General features: G+C 43.6%; 1 protein-coding gene across 1 annotated transcript in view; it reads left to right on the top strand.

Moving 5' to 3' along the window:
- Nucleotides 1-20,070, top strand: part of ENTREP2 (endosomal transmembrane epsin interactor 2) — a 1,789,361-nt gene that overhangs the window by 565,489 nt on the left and 1,203,802 nt on the right. The gene's annotated exons all lie outside the window — the stretch shown is intronic.

Consider the following 20,070-nt stretch of genomic DNA (forward strand, 5'->3'; position numbering starts at 1 on the left):
GATATTCTGAGAATGAGTAAACGGAAGCAAGTTCGATTTCCACCGGTCTGACTATCGCACCTCATGTTCACCGTGATCCGGATAATGACTCTTCCAGCATTAGCCTTAAAGAGGTTTGAAATTACTTTATGTCAGATGCCAATTAGGATCGCTGTCTAATTAGCTACTTCCGTGTATGATTCAGGAAAGAAATGTGAAACCTCATTAGATTTGATACTAGCTCATACACTGGAGAACCATTTTCTTGTGATCACTTTTAGACGTATTTTTGATTTGTTATCCTCTTTAACACCACAATTTAGCCCAAAATGTTAATTGAAAGCTTCTGCCAATGTATAATATATTTAAAGGTCTTTGTGAATCATGTGATGTCATCAGAGCATTTATAAATTGCTTTCCGTAAAGGAAGTTTTAAATCCGCTCTTGTATATCCGTGCCCTATGTCACAATAAGTCTGAGAAAAACAAGCATGCAGAAAGGTTAGCATGCCTAAGTGTATAATGCTATGAATGACAAATACCCGGCCATAGAGGAACCGACCTGAGCTGTTTCTGTCTTAATACATTAATTACAAAGCCTGCAGTGTCAGAAACCAGTCATTGCATCACTTGCCTGTGTTTCTTTAGGAAAACGTGTTCTGTTTTTCTGAGTTGGCAGAGCTGCTGTGATGTTTGGCTGCATTTCAGATGACACTTCTTTTCCACCATTATATGGATGTCACAATTTGTCAGTGAGGACTTAAAAAGAATGGTCTATTTTTGCATTAAATGCTTAATGAAACCCTTCATTCCACAATGTGCTCTGTGTCCTTTGAATTAAATTGTAACAGGTAAATCCCTGACTGCTGCATGACATGCTCGGTTGTTCTTTCCATACCAATTTGAGCGTGTTAATAGAACCACAGGGCATTCATTAGGCCTCGTCTACAGTTAGCTTTGCAGCCAGACCTATTGTTTTCAATACATACCAGTACAGATTAGGGTTGGGTCAGCCCCATGCTCTAGTTTGTGTTGTCTATTTGCTAATATTGAAACCCCCAGCCTAAACACAAATATATTTATCCCTGATAGGTTCCATGAAACATTCCATCTCCCTACGAAGGTCAATATTAACCCAAAATCTAGTATTAATGATTATATTGTTATAGTGGTTCACCAGGATGATATTCAAATGTCCACCTGTCTGCAGATGAAAAATCCGAAAAGTAAGGTGAGGATGAATAAAATATTTTCAATTTTAGTGGGGCAGTTATGGATACTAATAGGGCTAAAACCCCCTTAGCCCATCCAGCCCATCCAGCCTCTGAAGGAGTGGTCTGAGTTATAAGATAAGATATAGAGTAGTAGCCTTCTACGTGGAAATCCTACGAAATCCTAAGCAGAATAATTGGGTTGATTTGATAATATCCAAACTAATCTATATTCCCTAGTTTATTCCTAGCCCCACAATGTTCCAAGACCTGACTGCTAGATTAACACTATCATTAGGACTATTTTTATTAATACTAGGTGGTGCCAGGCTTTCCGTTATGACATGCTCCAGCTCGATGTCCTGATTATTGTTCGGTACAGGCTCAACAGGCTCAACAGGCTCATCTTGTCCCTGGAGTCAGTCCTGTTCATCGCAATTAGAAAGAGGAGCAAATCTATTAGCTGTTGGTACTGAAATGTGCAAACTAGGTTTAGGCATTAAATCTGGCAACTAAGTACAAGAATCGGTCTGTGGATGCAACTGTACAGTACCTGTGTGAATATTATGAAGCAGTTCAGAGTTTGTAGAAAAAGCCAAGGGGTTCAACCATTGTATCCCCCCGGCTAATCCCCTTGAAATGGTGCCTACAGTTTAGAACAAAAAGGAAGAATTTAACCGCCATAGGAGAGCAAACATTCACATCTATACAATCATCCTTCCAAATTTACTAGAACGGCCTACACTTTGATCCTTCTCACCATGATTACTTCCTGAAATAAAAAGTTTGTGTCCCAAGTCTGTTTGGCCAACCAATGAATCACCTTGTTTTTCCAACTCAATCTCAGTCTCAGATGAGTGTACTTTCTAATTTGGGAAGATTTGTTAATACAATAACATATTGCATCACCCCCTGGAAGACGCAATATATATTATTTGCAGGGGCTGCAGTATCAGAAGGGGGAACTCTCTCCGAGGGAGCAACAGATGATTGCTGAAATACAGGGCAGGAAATGGGGGATGAATGAGGTTTAGTGGAGGTTAAAGTAATGTCTTTAGTTGAGTAAACCTGCGGTTGAGCTATCCTCTTAGTCAGGGCTAGGATTTCCTTTACAGATTTCTCCAAATTAGCGATCCTTTCCGTTATATCTTTCATTTTCATAAACAAAACTCTCCTCCACAGTCTCTATTTTACTGTGTAGCTTCTGTAATGTTAATGTTAAATCTAAAGATTTTGAAGGTATTGAGGTTTATCTATTCAATGCCTCTTAGAGATGCTACTGTTCCTATTAATCCTGGTAGCTAAACTCCCCTTCTTTAATCCAATGGCCGACAAAGTCACTGGCTGGCAGCCTTTCTTCGCAGGGGGTGGGGGTTGGTTCACTACTATGAGATGCTTCAGAGATCAGTAATGGATCATGAGATACACAGGAAGCCGGCATAGGCTTAAATTATTGATTGTTATGCTATCACAGACAGTCCCCAAATCTAAAGTAATAGCCTGATTACCAGCATCCTCCATAGTACTGTGTGAAGCGGACTTTGGTTGCTGCTAGCCTTTCCTCCACATTAATTATTTCACTATTTAACAATCCCATGGCTTTGGTGAGATAGTCAGTGATAGCGTTCGTAGATTCTACCGGCTTTGCGGCTTTCCCTCCAGGTTCTTGACCTAGTTTCCTCTGGCCCATTCTGGTATCTTCTTGTTGATTAAAACAAAAAACAATAAAAATGTACAGTACGAAAACGTTCTTACTAGGTGTCGTATCTTTAATCCAGGACAAGGATTAAAGAGGGTGGGCCCAGCCCAGCCTCGATCAGCCATGGGCGGGCGCAGAGGGGCCCGTCCTTTGCCCCGGCACGCCCATGTGTGTCCTGCACTGAAAGAGTCCCGGAACGCTCTTGTAGCATCACAAGTCTGGCCCTTCCTGCTACTGGTGAGATGTGTGCTGGGGGACCGAGTCTCACCCTGGCAAAAGCGGTGAAGGCAGGATAGGCACAAAGGGCAGTATTGCGGGCGTCTGGCAACCCGTGAACGTGTGTATCATTTCGTACTTCATTTTGCTGCAGACACTCTTGTCTGCTCTCCATGACAGCTTGTCTCATAAATTTCAGTTCGGCGTTATCACTGGGGCAACCTGTACCCCAACCATGTTCTTTGAAACCACTGACATGGCAATAGCTAAAGCCTGCTACTGCTACTCTTTACTTAACGGTAACAAGGCAGCTTCAGTTATAGTAAACAAACAGGGCTTACTAGGAGACAAGCATACTTTTTCTATTATTCACCTCCAACCCTCAGCCATCATTAAGAGGTGAAGGTTGGGGAAATGTTGGGAACCGCTATCTCTGGTTGAATAGCAGGATATCGCTAGCAGAAATATTTTCTGGCAGAAATAGTGTGTCCTACATATTGTTTTAAAAAATATCGATGTTTAGAATGCACTACATCTGTCAGATAATATTTTGTATATGATAGACCGGTAGCATACTTTCCCCCTTATTCTTTGCCTTACTGGCTACTAAGGTGCCTGAGGAGGAAAAAGCTGCGAACTCTTGAAGGAAGGATTTTACCAAGATGTACACATTTGTTTTTAAAGCTCCTCTTGATGTGACTAGACCGATGTGTGTTGTGTCCTTACCAATAAGGAAATTGTCTGTCTGGAGGCTGGTGCTGCTTGACAATAAGTTGTGTTATAAAACTTTATCAAGCACACATATAACAAAGGTGTCTTGGCGCTAACTAAACCTGAGCAAGAACAATGACCCTAATTGATAAACAGCCAAGTTTTGAGCTCCTTCCTGGAGGAGATCACAGTAGGCAAGACTCTTATATGGCAGGGTAGACTATTACAGAGCTTAATGGTTCCTGTCGCAAAGCTTCTGCCATCCCAGTTGGCCTTTTGGACTCTAGAAAGCAACATATAGTTTGTCCCTTCAGAACGCAATGGTCTACTGGGGGTGTACCATTTGAAGGACTGTCTAAGGCACAGAGGGCCGGTGTAGTGAAGAGCCTTATAGGCAATGCACAGGCCCTTGATTTTGATGCAGCTTCTTACAGGGAGAAAATAAGGTCTCTGAATTTCCCTAGAGACAGATAGCAATTTAGGAATGCTGAGGCATGCTGGCTTGCACTTAGGAAAATAAGTTGGGGGAGGGGTTCGAGGATGATTGTGACCTGAGTTACTTTTCACTGTGGCTCTCCCTGAATCTCATTGGTCCTCGCCTACCACACCCTGACAAAAGACCCTGGCTTTGTGCTTGAGACACAGAGTGACAAAAGGAGTTCAATCAAGAATTAAATATTTCACTGTGGTTCTCTCTGAATCTCGCCTACTCCGCCCTGATAGAAGACCCTTCCTTTGTGTTGGAGACCCGTAGGGACAACAGAAGTTGAATAAAGAATTAAAAAAAGGTGATGGAAGAAATGCATGAATCAATCTCGGCCACTGGTAATTACTCAAGCCACATCCTCTGCACTTAGCAGATCAGCCTGGGCTGTTCCCAGGAGAGAAAGACCAAGGCTGGTTTGAAAGCACGCTTGGGGCTCAGAAAAGTATCTGAAGACGGACACGACTTCGCCAAACATGTGCTATTAACATAGTCATGCATTCAATTACATCCTTCACATATCTTTAAAATGAAAAGCCCTAAATATTTGAGACATGTCCTGTAAACAACATTAAAATAGCTTAACATCAGTACATCTTATTCTATAAGTGAAAATTGCGAACTATATATCAGTACTGAGCAAACCATCAGATCATAAAACTTGCTGAGGGACTTGGACAACGAATCTATTGTTTTTTAAAAGAAGATGCTGTGGCTCGTGGTAGGGGGCCATGGGATGTTTTGTGGTGTAATGTTTCACTATTCATTTTATTGTCTATGATGATTGTCTGCTGCAGAACGAGATGTTTTACAGTTATGGTATTTAAATTGTTCATATGTTTTAATGGATAGAATGAATACACTTTGCAATAAAGCAGCAGTACATGCCGAAACTGTTACCACCTTGGTCCTGTGTAAATCTGGATCATAATATAAAAGTCCCCGGGACACAATGTTTTCACAGCTGAGCTGCGACCTCAGGGACACTGCCAAGATCCGTAACAAATCTGAACTTTGGAAGTCTGCAGTGATTTCCTTCATTTCTACTTAATTTCTGAAAACTTCTTCCAATCCACGCTAGAAGGCCAATGCTTGCTAAAAGAGTACTGGAAATTCTGACCTGCCTCAGAAAACACTGGTGCAAACACACATTATTACAATTCAGTTTCATTCTTTGTTACCTACATCCCAGCAACACTCCGTGTTCTTCAAAATTTGCGGTTCATCATCGCACATTTACATGAGTAAAATTGTGGTTAGTATGGGCTCCATCCCATAGATTTATGCTTTATAAAATAGCATCTCCTGGGTGACTGTAACGGTAGAAGGCGATTGCACTTTGATGGATCACATTGCTCTCCTAGAAGTTTCAAGGCCACCAGTCTTCGCTAAAAATGTTGAATGTGTCACAGACCCACTCAGAAACAGACACATTATTTCTAGGAATGTGTTGTAAAGTTTTACCTTCGAACCATTTACTGTTAGTGTTTATTTCTGTGTGGCTTTGGATTATGTTTCTCTTTCTCCTTCGTGTATATATTCTTTCAAATGAAATTTGTACAGCTCAGTACTACAAAGATTAATAGCACACTCTGCAAGTCATCAGCAGGAAAACTGCATATGGCTTGCAATTCCTTAGAAAGTTTCCTCTTTGGGATGATAAGGCAGGAAAGACAGATGGGGTAACATTTCAGATAGTTTCCCGGGTCCACTGTGGTGGCTCAACTCTTCAAGAGCTCCCCAGGAGAATTGTCAATCCCTCTCTGGATTGCTTCTTAGCTGTTGGGACATCTAGACCACAATTCAACATTTTTTTTAAACCACGCAGGACCTGCTAATAAAATGAAGGATGTCTCTTACCCATCCAACTAATTTGGACACAAAATATTACATTTAATCCTGGGGCTCAACACTCCAAAAGAAGAAGATTCGTGGAAGCAGCATCACACAATTTTCACTGCACATCAGTCTACCATCCTGCACTACCTAAGCACCCAGATCTTCAGCTACTTGCACGATGCCTCTGTTGTACCCAATAGAAGCGTCAAGTGGTGAGACACCCACAAGCAGGGCCAATCCACAGATTGCCAAGAGTACTCCCTTCCTTTAGGGTCCTCAGCAGGTCCTCTGTTATTGAGAGCGAGTCAGGGAGCTTGTGAGTCTAGTCCTGGAGACAGGGTTTACAAAGGCCCAAAATTACAAATACAGAGTAGGATCCTCCACACTCCAGCAATATGTTTGTCAGCTGTGCTACCTAGCCCTCCCATTCCTCTTATTCTTAACTGGTCTTCCCTATCCACATGTTTAAAATGTAGGTGAAGAGTTCTAGAACATGGACGTCACCCATTCAGTCCTGTAATATCACTAGGCCTGGTGAAGTTTGAGTTACATCCGCGCAATTAGAGTAATGGCAACATGGGAAAACTGGCATCCCACATTCTAGGAGTTTTCAAACCCTTGTGTGGCAAGCTCCCTGGCCCTTTTCTATATCATATGCAGAAAAAGCATAGGTTCTTGTTGGAAATACAAACATATTTGATAATAATTAAGCACAATGCTAATAATTCTAGTGAAGGATGTTATAAGAGAGACGCTCATACAAAAATGCAATCAGGAAACCAAATACTGATAGTACAAAATCATGTCTGCATTTTGAAAACATATGTAAAAGGACTGCTCAGTGTCCCAAGTGAAATTAGAACCAGCACACAGTAACCACATTGCAACAGGCATTTTTCACTATCAGCATTGAACATGGCCCCCCACCGCAGATGGGATTAGTCAAAAGCAAATAGATTTTGAAAAGGGGGAACAAAGTCATTTTGTCACACTCATTTTGTTTACAAAATATTTCAAGGTTGGCACGTAACAGGGTACATCCTAGTGTGTTCATATACATTCCCTGGGCAGGAAAGTCTATAAGCCTCATGTTTCCTCAGTACCCATGATTCCGTTTCAATAAATGTTGACAGATTGGTTGAAGGTCATAAATATTTATTGTCTGGAGAGACTAAGGTTGAAAGTTTAGCATATCCCACATTCTCAGTACTATCAATGACAGCCAAAAGACATTCATGTTAAATACCAGGAGTGAAGACTCTATTGTATTAGAACATTGGAATGTTAGGAGCTCCATTAAAAATAATGGAGGGCTCCAGGCTTCTCATGGCTGGTAGAAACCCGGAGCTCCAACATTCCAATGTTTGACTATGTTCACAGCTATTATTGTGAGCAAAGGCCTCTTTGAGCCCATGGGGATTTTGGGAATGCTAGTGTAGATGTTGGAGTGGTGTATGAAAGGTTATATTGGGGTGTGAGTGGGTGAACCAGAGATTCTGTGGATGATGTTGTCAGTGGTGTCATCAGTGATGTCATTTGAGGTCATCAGTGATGTCACTGACCATTTCATGAGTGATGTATTATGTAAGGTCATAAACAGTGCATTGAGGGGGCGCAAGTTATAGGTAGCTCAGTTAGCTATAACTGCTGAATGTCTTTGCTTTTCGACAAGTGAAATGTCAGCCTAACTATAAAGTCCCTGCAACGTTTGTGAATTTCTACATTTTTTTAAAAGCTAATTCCTAACTATAACATCCCTGTAACCTTTAGTTTTTTCAGTGCTTTTCAGTGGTTTTTTTAAGTTGCAATGGTATTTGCAGAACGGTGGGGACAGGGGGCGGGGCCTCTGGTCAGCTGTCAGGAATCCCGCTGTCTAAGACTTACAAGAAGTACCAGGAGGGCCTTTGGTCCCCAAGTCCCTTAGCATCCAAGAAAAATGAATTCCCCAACAAGTAGTGTGCCAGGAGATGCGTTTGCAGTCTGGTGGAGAAAGGGGGTGTGGCCTCCGAAGATCTCTTTGGAAATTCAATGTGTAGGACTTGCTGGAAGTAACAGGAGGGGTAGTTGGCCCCCAACGACCCTCAATCGCAAGGGGACTTCATTCCCCAACTAGTGGTGTGCCAGGAGGTGCGTTTGTAGAGTAGTAGAGAAAGGACATCCTTTATGATTGCACAGGTAGTGCCTGTGTGATTCTATGAGCGCAATTGCCAAGGACACACTGGGAATACCGGGTGTTTTTGACAAAGTGTAAAACACATATTTAGACATATTTTACATTAAGTTTCAGTGTAGCTATTTATTAATGTAACTTTCCCTTTTGTATTCATTTGCCGAAATAACTACATCAAAAATGCATTTTCCTTCTTCACAGCAACACCGGAGGTCAAAATGATATCAGTAGTCACACATGCAAATGACAAAATGTAAAACAGATATATAAACATATAATTGTTTAACTTTATTTTAACAATACATTTAACAAAATCATCAATTAAAAAAAAAATACTTTCAACATCAGAACTCATGGATTGAACATAGCTACAAAACACCCTTCAAACTACCCATTCTTACCCAAACTCAACAGGAACGAAAAACTGATTAAAATGTAGTGCAATGCCCACTCAGGAGGGATGTTCTATAATCTCAAAACCTAACATAAAAAACGTTTTCAACCATAAAACCAACAAAAACATTTTACAACTTTACAAAACCACAAAACAAAACAACAACAAAAATGAAAATCATGTCACCGGGAAATAAAAGAATATCATTGGATAATATATTTTTCAACTAAAACAATGAGAAGAACACACCCACTTATCTATCCTGAACATTCTTTAGGAGCAGGTCATTGTGAGCAGATTTGTGCATTGTCAAGGGGTTTAAATATAAAACCATACCAAAGCAATAGTGTAAAAGCAGAAAGAAAGGCAATGCAAGACTGAAGGACACTGAACTGTAATACCAGCCACAATAACACTGGGGCAGAGAGCCCCTTCAGAGGTCCAGATTTGGCTCCACAGTTGCCCAGGATGGCATCCTACTGCATGGATTGTGGAGTTGTAGTGAGTGCTGGAGAGCAGTCCATAATAGCCCTTCGTAATGCTGCAAAGAATCATACATTTGTATGTTTGTTTAATTTATGGCCATTCATAGTTTTCTACATTAGCAGGCATTTTATTATCTTACAAAATGTGTATCTAATATCTATGTGTTGTTTATTTTATTATCTTCTAATTTATTGTAACACTACTTACATATAACTTGCCTTATGGACAAGTCAAAGCGTTCCTCTACAAATAAATAAACCGCTAACTTTTGCCAATTATCATTATTTACTTTTTCACTTTTTAAACACAAGTCAATAGTCTGTGTTTAAATCTTCTAGTTAGTGCATCAACAACATATGCGAACATACTCTGGTTTGTGAGACCACACAGTGTTATATTTTGTAATCTCTTCTTCAAAACTATCAACTGTAAAATCTGCATCCTGTTCTACAACTCCTCCTCTTAACAATTCTTCATTTTCCCTAGAATCCTGTTGAGGACCAAAGAAACTAAACTGCATATCATCACCAACCTCTTCTACATCTGCCACAGTACCATACAAAAGTGCTCTATTTATTTCTCCTAAACACAAAGCAGGAGTATTCACATAGCCCGCCTCCTAACTAAAGTTTGCATTGTTGAGTGGTGTACAACTAACATCCTAAAGTGATGAAAGGTTCTTTGGCACACTTTGTTAAATAAACAAGATAGTGAGTGTCCCTACAAACATGTATGCTTTCTAATCTTGCAAGGATCCAATCCTTGTAAAATACTTACTTTGTATTTTAAACTCCACCTTGGAAAGATATGTTGAATGTCCTTAATATATCAATGGATTGCTGATGATTACTACAAACACTACTACAATTCCAATTCCATACAGACCCCTGACTATGCCTTCCTTGTACCTGCTCTCCAATAATTTGTTCTACATTTGTAGATACCATTATTTTCTTTTGCTATAGGAGTGCCATTCTTCATTTCATTACATTGTCCTCCATAATCAATAGCATGAACTAATCTATTATCCTTGAGATAGCTTTCTTCATTAAAGAAAGACTCTGTACTAGAACTATGTATGCATTCTCCACTAAAAATTGCACAAAAATTAATTCTTTTAAAAAAAACACATTTTTATTAACATTTGGGTTAATCAACGTCACATATAGCATTGCATATTTTTTTTTATTGCATTACAAATAACAATTTTATTATGCATTACGGCATTGTATAGCATATACATTCCACATTATGCTTCCCCCATGTGATCATTAAGGTATCAAGCGATGATACTGCCATAGGGGTGAGCTCTCTTTAGCACTGGCGCTGAGGCATAAAAATCCAGGAAATTCAGCCAAACAGTACATAGTGAGTCATCTATTAATATGTGTAGTCCGTCCTGAAAAAAGGGGGCTGCTAGGTGGTGGTGCCCCAATGGGTACGATTTAGTGACATTAATTGAAACAAAACAAAAACTTAAGATCTGTGCAGTGTGGTGCTTTAATGTAGTTTTTCATTAGGGGCAGAGAAGACGAGAGGACAGGTCTGGTGGGGGGACGGCCCAGCAAGCAGGGGCGCATTCTGCCCTTCTAGTGTGTGTGTGTCGGCACATCACCTGGGGCAGAGGTCAGGTACATCCGGGCATCAGCAGGTCGGAGGGGGGCTGTGTTATAGCTTTGGGGGGGCTAGTTGGAGAGTCTCAAGGGCTTTAAGTGACCCACCGCTCAGGGCATCTGTTCATGGATTCTTTCTGGGTCCGTATTGTGTTCTGCATCACTCGAATGGGGTTGGTACCACTCAGGGTGTTCCCAGAATTCCAGTACCTCCTTCCAGAGGTCCGCTATGGGACGCTGCCGACCCCCGTGCATCCTTCTTGGTGAGGGCTCTCCCCTCTGCACCCGCCCATTGTGTCATGTCACGTTTCCAGGCCCCTATCGTGGGTCTCCTTGTCAATTTCCAGGTTAATGCTATCCTCCTGTTGGCCAGAACCTAGGATAGGTCTACAAACCTAGTGCCACCTTCCGTTTGGGTGGCTGGGGGAAGAGCCTCAGTATGTAGGTATCAATCATTTGGTCATATGTGCGTCCCACCACCATTCCCGTCGACTTCAGAACTTCGACCCATCGACTTCAGAACTTCGACCCAGAATTGGTTTACTGCGGTGACGTCCCAAATCATGTGCATAGAATCAGCATCCTTGTGATCGTATCTCTGGCAGTTACGCGTACCACCTCCAAATACTAGTCTATAAGGTGGCATATACATCAAATGGGTGTAGTAAAATTGTATATATTTCATCCTGGTGTTACGGGAAACCTTTTTGGGGTATGCCTAGATTTTGTTCCATTCTGAATACGAGACCTCTCTAGTCAGTATAGTATCTCATTTGCCATGCAGGTGCAGAAGAGGAGTGTGGGACATCTCCGACAGCGAGGGATACAGTCATTTTACTTGGTGCTGTGCCTTACCCAAAGTAAGTATAAACTGCAACACCATATGTGTCTTGGGCTCTTTCCGGCCTCTACCCCACAGCACCTTGAACATATGTACTAAGGCTTCGTAGTGTAGGAATTGCCCCGTTTATAGCCCTATGTTTTCATCCAGAGGTGACAGGACAGACTATTGGTAACAGTCCCCCACAATTTCTATTCGCACTGCAGCCCAGGACGGCAGCTGTTTGGAGGTAAATATCCTTCTAGAGTTGCTGTGCGGTAAACCACTGTTGATTCCAATATTTTAGCCGGCAGTAGGGATGTGCAGTCTCCAACATTTGTCAAGTTTGTTCCTTCGGGGGCAAATGTCCTCCAGCCATTGTGCCAGCCACTGTATTTGTGAGGCCAGGAAGTAGTCCTCAACATTCGGCACCTCCAGGCCACTGTTCACTATGGGACGCTGTAGTGTGGCCAAGGACACTGACGTCCCCTTTCCCATATGAGGTCATGGAGCAGGGTATCCAGCTGGCGGAACATTTCGCGGGAACCCCGGTCGGGAGATTAACAGAAAAGGACTGCAGACGCAGTAGCATGACAATTTTTGATAACGAAATATGGGCCATGATCGGAAGGCGCAGGGAGCACAAAATGGGAGTGATAAATATGTATTTCTAGATGTTTGAAGGTGGAGGAAGCCTAATTAAGATCTATTGGGAGCTCTACAGTGCAAAGGCTAGTAGACAACGCTGGGAATAGATAGGTTTTGCTTCTGTTAACCCGTAATCTGTACACCTATTTGAATCTGGCTAGTAAGTCCAGGGCCACCGTGGAACCCCCATACTGCGTTGTTAAGATAAATCAGGAGGTTATCTACATATAATGAGATGATATGGTCGCAGCCGCCCACTGTCAGACCTATGCCCTCGCCTCCCTGGCCGAACAACACCGCCAGTGGTTCTATCGCCAGTGCAAATAGGAGGGGCGACAGCGGGCATCCCTGCCTGGTACCACGGAATATTCAATATTGTGCTGAGACTACTTTGCCAGTCTTGACCCTGGCTGTAGGATGTTCGTATAGTAGCTGTACCCATTTTGACCAGTCCTCACCAAGGCCCATGAGCAGCATTGTTTCAAATAAAAAGTCCCATTGAATGGTGTCGAAGGCCTTCTCAAGATCTATCGAGAGTAGGGCTGCTCCAGGTAGGATCTGTATTAAGGACTCCCTTAATACGTACATACATTAAGTTAGCATAACCGCGTTAGATGTTAGAAAGCCATCTTGCTGCTTTTGCACACGACACTGCGTCTACATGTTATTGTTTAAACACACTGCTGCCTCACGCTTTGCCTCACACGAAAGCAATCTGTTGTTACCATCCCGAGCTCTGCGCAGCGACCTTGGTCTGTACATGGTGTAACAAACAGTCTGGGTTGTTAGACAATGCATGTTTTCCACTCTAGGTTGATCGACCCACTATTTAGCCATAACACACAGGCAGCTGCGAATACCTGAAAGTTGGTGCTTTTAATATTGCAGACATCATGTTTAGTATTCAGACCGAAGACGAGCCTTCCTGCGAGAAGACTCCTGATGCTCCTGTGATGTGATTTCACTAAGCTGATCTTTGAGGTACGGGGTCCCCTATTCAAGCCTAAGAGACCTTCTATTAGCATAATAATAATATTAGCTTCTTAGTAAAGGGAAGGTGGTAGTATCCACTGTCATTAGAACATGATCACTCCTTTTATATTCTATGGTATTGTAACGATGCTGATGGTTTTAATTATAATCATTTGTCTGCTTGTATTAGCCAAAGTACTGCATCTGAGGACACGTGGTCTATAAAAATAAATACTTTTTATTTTCACCGTGTCTCCGTTTATTTTTGTTGTGGACTGATGTGAGAATAATATACGAACAGGTATTTCCGATTCCCACCATTCCTGAGAGTACACTGAGTAGCTTGTTCTGGGTTGTCTTTTCATTGGGATCGCCGAGCCAAATCTCGGATAACGAATGGGACACTTATGCTAGCCGGATACTGGGTTCTGGGTTCTGAGGTGAGTTTCTGGTACACCACAATTCACTGAGGTCCTGGGGTTCTACGCATAGTTCTGTGTATAAGCAGAATCCCTGCAACTTGGCGCACCTAACGTTTGGTCTATGAGTTGAAACGCCTTAGTAGTGCTTATATTAGTCCACGGCACCCTCATTCTTGTTTCCGGATAACAAGTCTGACGGATTTAAACCTACCTATTTCTGTTGATATAGGTTTCTTCAAGCTTGATCATTAAAAAGGTTATTGAACCCTTGTGCTACTGATTGCTTCGAGTGTAGCTTGTCCTTATGGCGGTAGATATTGCGGCGCATAGCCGTGCAGCTCTGAAACGTCATTTGACGCAGTATGGGGTGCCGGACACTGGTATGAACGTCATCTTTGTGGTAGGAGCCGATGCGGCTCATCCTTATGAGTTTTTCTACTCTTGGGTGACGATTCCAGCAGTGAGTGAGGACGATAATACCTTTCATTCTTACACTGCCACTGCCGTGCCAGCGAACTATACACCGTATAGGACACAGGAAATACCAATATCTGCTTAGCAGCATCTTATTTGGTTTAATGGCGCCCTTCCCCATGTGGTTATACCGCCGAGAATGGGCCCTTTGTCAATTGCAGGGGCCACTTTGCCGGTACTAGCCGGTTTTACGCCTCATCCCCGTTACCTCACGGTGACGGTGGCTGAATTGCGTGTTCCACACACTGCCCTTATTGTAGTATATAGGGCGTTAGTGCAGTACGTGTCGCGCAATATGCAGGCGGGGGCACCTGCTGTTGCGGGACAGCCTACTGACCATCACGCGGTGGTCATTAGTCCTGTTATGGTTAATTCTGTTATGGGCAAGCGCCCCCAAACTAGGGACGATTTCCCTTTTTGGCTTGCTGAAAAGTTTGACCAAATAGAAGCGGTATACCCGAATACGTCTCCTGTGGAGAAACACAGGATCCTTACCATTAATTTGCCTAAAGACTTGGTCCCCGACATTGATGATTGTGTAAACTGGGGCAAGGTCTTTGCAGCGACGTACTCGCAGTGCTTTGGCACTCCGTCTATGTTGATGCTGCCCTCCGTTATTAAACGTGTTCAAGATAACCACGGTGCGGAGTCTGCGATAGAATTAGGAATGCGGCTCCTCGGACAGTTTGACCTGGTGGCTACCATGATAATGGGTAACCTTAAGGGTGATGCTATGCAGTTCCAAGTTCGTAATGAACTGAAGAAAGTTGCTGATGAGGATAAGCCGCGGGAATTTGCGAAAATAATCTCGTCTGCGTACAGAGATTTGGGTCGTAGCTCTTTAGGAGTTAAGCCTGTGACTTTGGATTGCTGGCTACGGCAGCATTTTTCGTTTTTTTTTTTTTTCCTTTCTTTTTTTCCCGTTTTTTTTTTTTTTGACTTTCGAACTTTCTCTAAAACGAAATTTGATTTCAATTTGCATACGCCTTGTTCTGCTCTGTCGAATTTGAACTCTGCGTTCTCTCATTTCTTCCCTACTGGTTAGTGCTTCGATCAAGGGGGCATGTAGTAAGGACTCCCTTAATACGTACATACATTGTTAAGTTAGCATAACCGCGTTAGATGTTAGAAAGCCATCTTGCTGCTTTTGCACACGACACTGCGTCTACATGTTATTGTTTAAACACACTGCTGACTCGCGCTTTGCCTCACACGAAAGCAATCTGTTGTTACCATCCCGAGCTCTGCGCAGCGACCTTGGTCTGTACATGGTGTAACAAACAGTCTGGGTTGTTAGACAATGCATGTTTTCCACTCTAGGTTGATCGACCCACTATTTAGCCATAACACACAGGCAGCTGCGAATACCTGAAAGTTGGTGCTTTTAATATTGCAGACATCATGTTTAGTATTCAGACCGAAGACGAGCCTTCCTGCGAGAAGACTCCTGATGCTCCTGTGATGTGATTTCACTAAGCTGATCTTTGAGGTACGGGGTCCCCTATTCAAGCCTAAGAGACCTTCTATTAGCATAATAATAATATTAGCTTCTTAGTAAAGGGAAGGTGGTAGTATCCACTGTCATTAGAACATGATCACTCCTTTTATATTCTATGGTATTGTAACGATGCTGATGGTTTTAATTATAATCATTTGTCTGCTTGTATTAGCCAAAGTACTGCATCTGAGGACACGTGGTCTATAAAAATAAATACTTTTTATTTTCACCGTGTCTCAGTTTATTTTTGTTGTGGACTGATGTGAGAATAATATACGAACAGGTATTTCCGATTCCCACCATTCCTGAGAGTACACTGAGTAGCTTGTTCTAGGTTGTCTTTTCATTGGGATCGCCGAGCCAAATCTCGGATAACGAATGGGACACTTATGCTAGCCGGATACTGGGTTCTGGGTTCTGAGGTGAGTTTCTGGTACACCACAATTCACTGAGGTCCTGGGGTTCTACGCATAGTTCTGTGTATAAGCAGAATCCCTGCAACAGATCCTCACGTCAGGATGGTAGAGTACTGCGTACAGTCTACGCAAGTTGTTAGAGGTGTTTTGGGGCGGAATAAAGCCATTTTGATATGCATGGATTGAGTGTGGGCATGTGGGGCAGTAACTGAAGTGCCAGTATCTTGCCCAGGAGCTTAAAGTCCATGTTGAGTATAGATAGGGGATCTAAAATCAGAAACTCGAGCCCCCTCCAGTTTTGTCTTAGGGAGGGGAATCACCAAAGCATCCCTGACAGACGCTGGAAGTCGCCCAAGTCTCAGCGATTCTGTATACATGATTTCCAGGCGGGGCCATATGTTAAAAAAAACTCTGCTGGAAGACCATCTGGGCTGGGGTCTTATCTGTGCCCATGCCTTATTGTTATCTGGTTTTCCTGAGTCATAATAGGGCAACCCAGGGTCGCTAACACTTGTGGCTCTAGTGTGAGAAGTGGCAGCTTGGAGAGAAAGGCCCTCTCTACTATCTGCAAGACCTGGGTGGGTGTCTCATATAGGGATTTGTAGTGTGTATGAAAGAGGTCATTGATGCCTTGTGGGTCATGGACCGATTGATTTGTTCCTGTCCGTACAAGAGTAATCGGTGCACCTCACGTTTCCGGCTTAATCAGCCATGCTAGCAATCAACCAGTTCATGTGCCTTAGCATGGAACCCCTTGTAATCCTAACATCTCAGCCTCTCAAGGGCCTGGTAGTACAGGGTCTGTGTTTCCTTCAGTAGGCCTTGTTTTTCAGGGGCCTGGCCTTGCAAGTTGTCTAATTTGTGTAGCTTATCTTCTAAGTCGCCTAGTTCCTGATGTGTTTATTGTTTGTGCGCCAATGGATTGTCCCAGGCAGAACCCTCTCATCACCACCTTAAATGCCTCCCATTCTACCAGTACTGTAGAAGCTGTGTGTGAGTTGGTGGCAAAAAAATATCTATGGTGGAACCCAAGTACTCCCTAAAGCAAGGTTCTTCCAGCATCTGCGTTTTAAAGCGCCATAGAGGGACAAGTGGGCGCTTCCATACGGGTTGATAGTTCATCAGCAAGGGCCTGTGATTGGCAAAGTGCGCCCCAGGTATTCTGTGTGTGTGATGGCATGTCCGAACCCTGAGGAGCAAAGGAATGTATCTATCCATGTGTGCAGTTGGTGTAGCGGGAGTAGAATGAGTAGTCTCTACATTGCATATGTTGCGTCCTCGAAATGTCTTTCATTCTCCAATGCCTAACCAATCCCTAAATTCTGCTGCCATGTGGTGGGCCTGGGCTCCCAGCAATGGGGGGTGTGATCGGTCCAGCACGGTGTTAGCAACACAGTTAAAGTCACCCCCCATGAGCATCCCCGATCCACTATTTCCACCATGTGGGCGGAAGGGTTGCGTAGGAAAGAAATCTGCTCCTGATTAGGGGCATACACACAGCCCAAGGTGATTTCTTGTCAATACAATCTCACTTTCAGGAATATGTATCTGCCCTCTCTATCTATTAAGGTGTGGGTAGGTTCAAAATCTATCCCTGCCCGGACCCAGATCACCACCCCCCTGGCATATGCAGAGTACGATGTTGCGAACACCTGCCCTCTCCAGAGTCTGCATAGTTTCTCGGTTTCACTCTGTATAAGGTGAGTTTCTTGTAATAGAGCAATCTGTTTTGTGGCAGTCCCCATCCCCTGGATATTCCATGTCATGAATTTCTGTGTGTGATGTGTAGGCATCATTAAAAAATAAACAATCCCAGTCTCTGCTCCCCCCCACCTCCCTGCCCACCTCAATCTCCCGGACCTGTATAGCACCACTCCTGCAACAAAACATAGCAAAATCATAAATGAAAAAACCAGTTAAGTCCAACCCCCCCTTCCCCCGAGCAGCTTGGCAACGGTCAGCCACCTAAACTGCAAACTGTGCATCTGGTTCAGCAGAAGATTCCAACCTCAACTGGGAGTGGACTTCTTTGTGGGGGCAAGAAACTGATCTCATGTTGTGAAAATTTCTGCCAGCACACGCCAGCCCAAACACCAATAATCCTGGCCCTCTAAGCCCATTGTATCAGCGGTATGTTCCAGTCCAGGACCGTGTCGCCTTCCACCTGACAGGGTCATCCGCTTAGAGATCGTCTTCTGACCTTGGGGTATCCTGCAGTAGCAGTATACTATCTGCTCGAGACTAATCTGATTCAGATTGCTCTGTCCCTTTCCCTGAGGGTGACCCTGCCTCTAATCCTGATTCTTTAGGTTTGACTGCTTGGAGAGCTGCTGCCCTCTCTTTCTCTGTTTGTGATGGGTTCGGTTTCTTAGGCGGTCTCTGTTTGAGCCTCTCATGGGGCTGCTTCCTATTTGAAAGATGTCAATCTCCTGCAGCAGCGGCCAACTTTGAGGACGGGCCCCCTGATTTATAGACACCAAGCCACTCCCAGGCCATGGCAGGATGATCAGAGAAGTGGGTCTTCCCATCCAGAGTTATGCGTAGTCTAGCTGGGAACATTAGGGAGTAGTGCCGGCCTTTGTCCTGTAATGCCTTTTTATTTCTGTGAACAATGCTCGTCGCCTCTGCACTTCCGGGGTGTAATCAGGGAGAATGGATACCTTACTGTTGTCGATCACAAAGGGGTCTGCGATTCGTGTTCTCTGTAGAAGGATATATCTCTCTCTGAAGTGTAGGAGTCTTGCTACTACTGGACGCAGTGGGCTTCCCAGTGCCAACAGGCGGGCAGGGACTCTGTGGGCCCTCTCGAGTGTCTAGAAATCAGAGAGTCACTCTGGGGTCACCACTGTGCGGAGCCTAGTTTCCAGGAAGGTCAACATGTCTTTGCCTTCTTTCCCTTACGGCATACCAACCACCCTGGTGTTATTCCTTCTGTTGCGCCCTTTGGCATCCTCTGCTCTGCGTTCTAGGGTATGCACCCTGTCTGCAAGGTCTTCAACCATACGAGCCAGTCTCTGCTATGCAGGTTGGAGCTCTGCAATGGAGGTTTATGCATTCCCACCCTCCACCAGTTTAGGGTGTTCAGCGCGAAGCAACCCTAGGCCCACGGATACCGTACTGATATCTTGGTGGAGAGTAGATTTGGTGTCTGCTATGGCCTCTAATATCTTGGCCAGTTGTTGCTGAACTGGGTCGGTGCCCTCTGGTGTCTCTGGATGTTGGTTAGGGACGTCCTCTCCCCGATCCATTGTTATTCCAGTCACCTTTGCCCTGGGTTTCCCCATCTGTACCGGTGTCACAACAAGTATTGGACCTGTGGCCAATGGGGGCAAAAACTTCTCAAGCCTGTAATGGGGTGGCTCAGTAGGGGAAGTCAGGCGCGGGAAATTCCAAGTTATCAAGGCCCTCTATGGACTTTGAGAGTCCACTGTACCCCATGGGGGAGGCAACCCAACTCCAGGAGCCGAACAATCCCCCACTTCATACCGAGTACTCATGCCCTGCAGGCCAGATGGGGGAGTGTGGGGGCGAGCCAGCAGTCCAGGGTATTGGGGTCTCCGAGTGTAGTAGCACCATGCACCGGGCCTCTCTTCAAATTCACAATTGTATTACAAGTTGTTATTGAACTGTATTTCATAACCTGCGGATCTTTACTCCGATTGTGCTGCGCAGGTAAAGTCTACTTAAAGACATGCAGACATGATGGCATATATTTCACTCTTTTGTAGTCACATCAGAAGGACAAAAAGCACATAACCATTTGAGTAAAGCCCACAACAAGGACATCGGGTTCTAAACTCCATTGAAGAGTCTGAATAATCTATTACCATGCGCTCATTGAAAAATAAAAGTAAGGCTTCACTTGAAAAACAAATAGATGACAGCAAATGGCAAATACAAAACAATGACATCTATATAATTGGTAGATGGAAAATATTATATTTGATTGACATGCGGTATATGATTGACACTAAGAACATGAGAATTTAAAATTCAAGTCTGTACATAAGGTGAATATG

Source organism: Triturus cristatus, chromosome 3_1 (genome assembly GCF_964204655.1).
Source record: "Triturus cristatus chromosome 3_1, aTriCri1.1, whole genome shotgun sequence".
Classification (NCBI taxonomy): domain Eukaryota; kingdom Metazoa; phylum Chordata; class Amphibia; order Caudata; family Salamandridae; genus Triturus; species Triturus cristatus.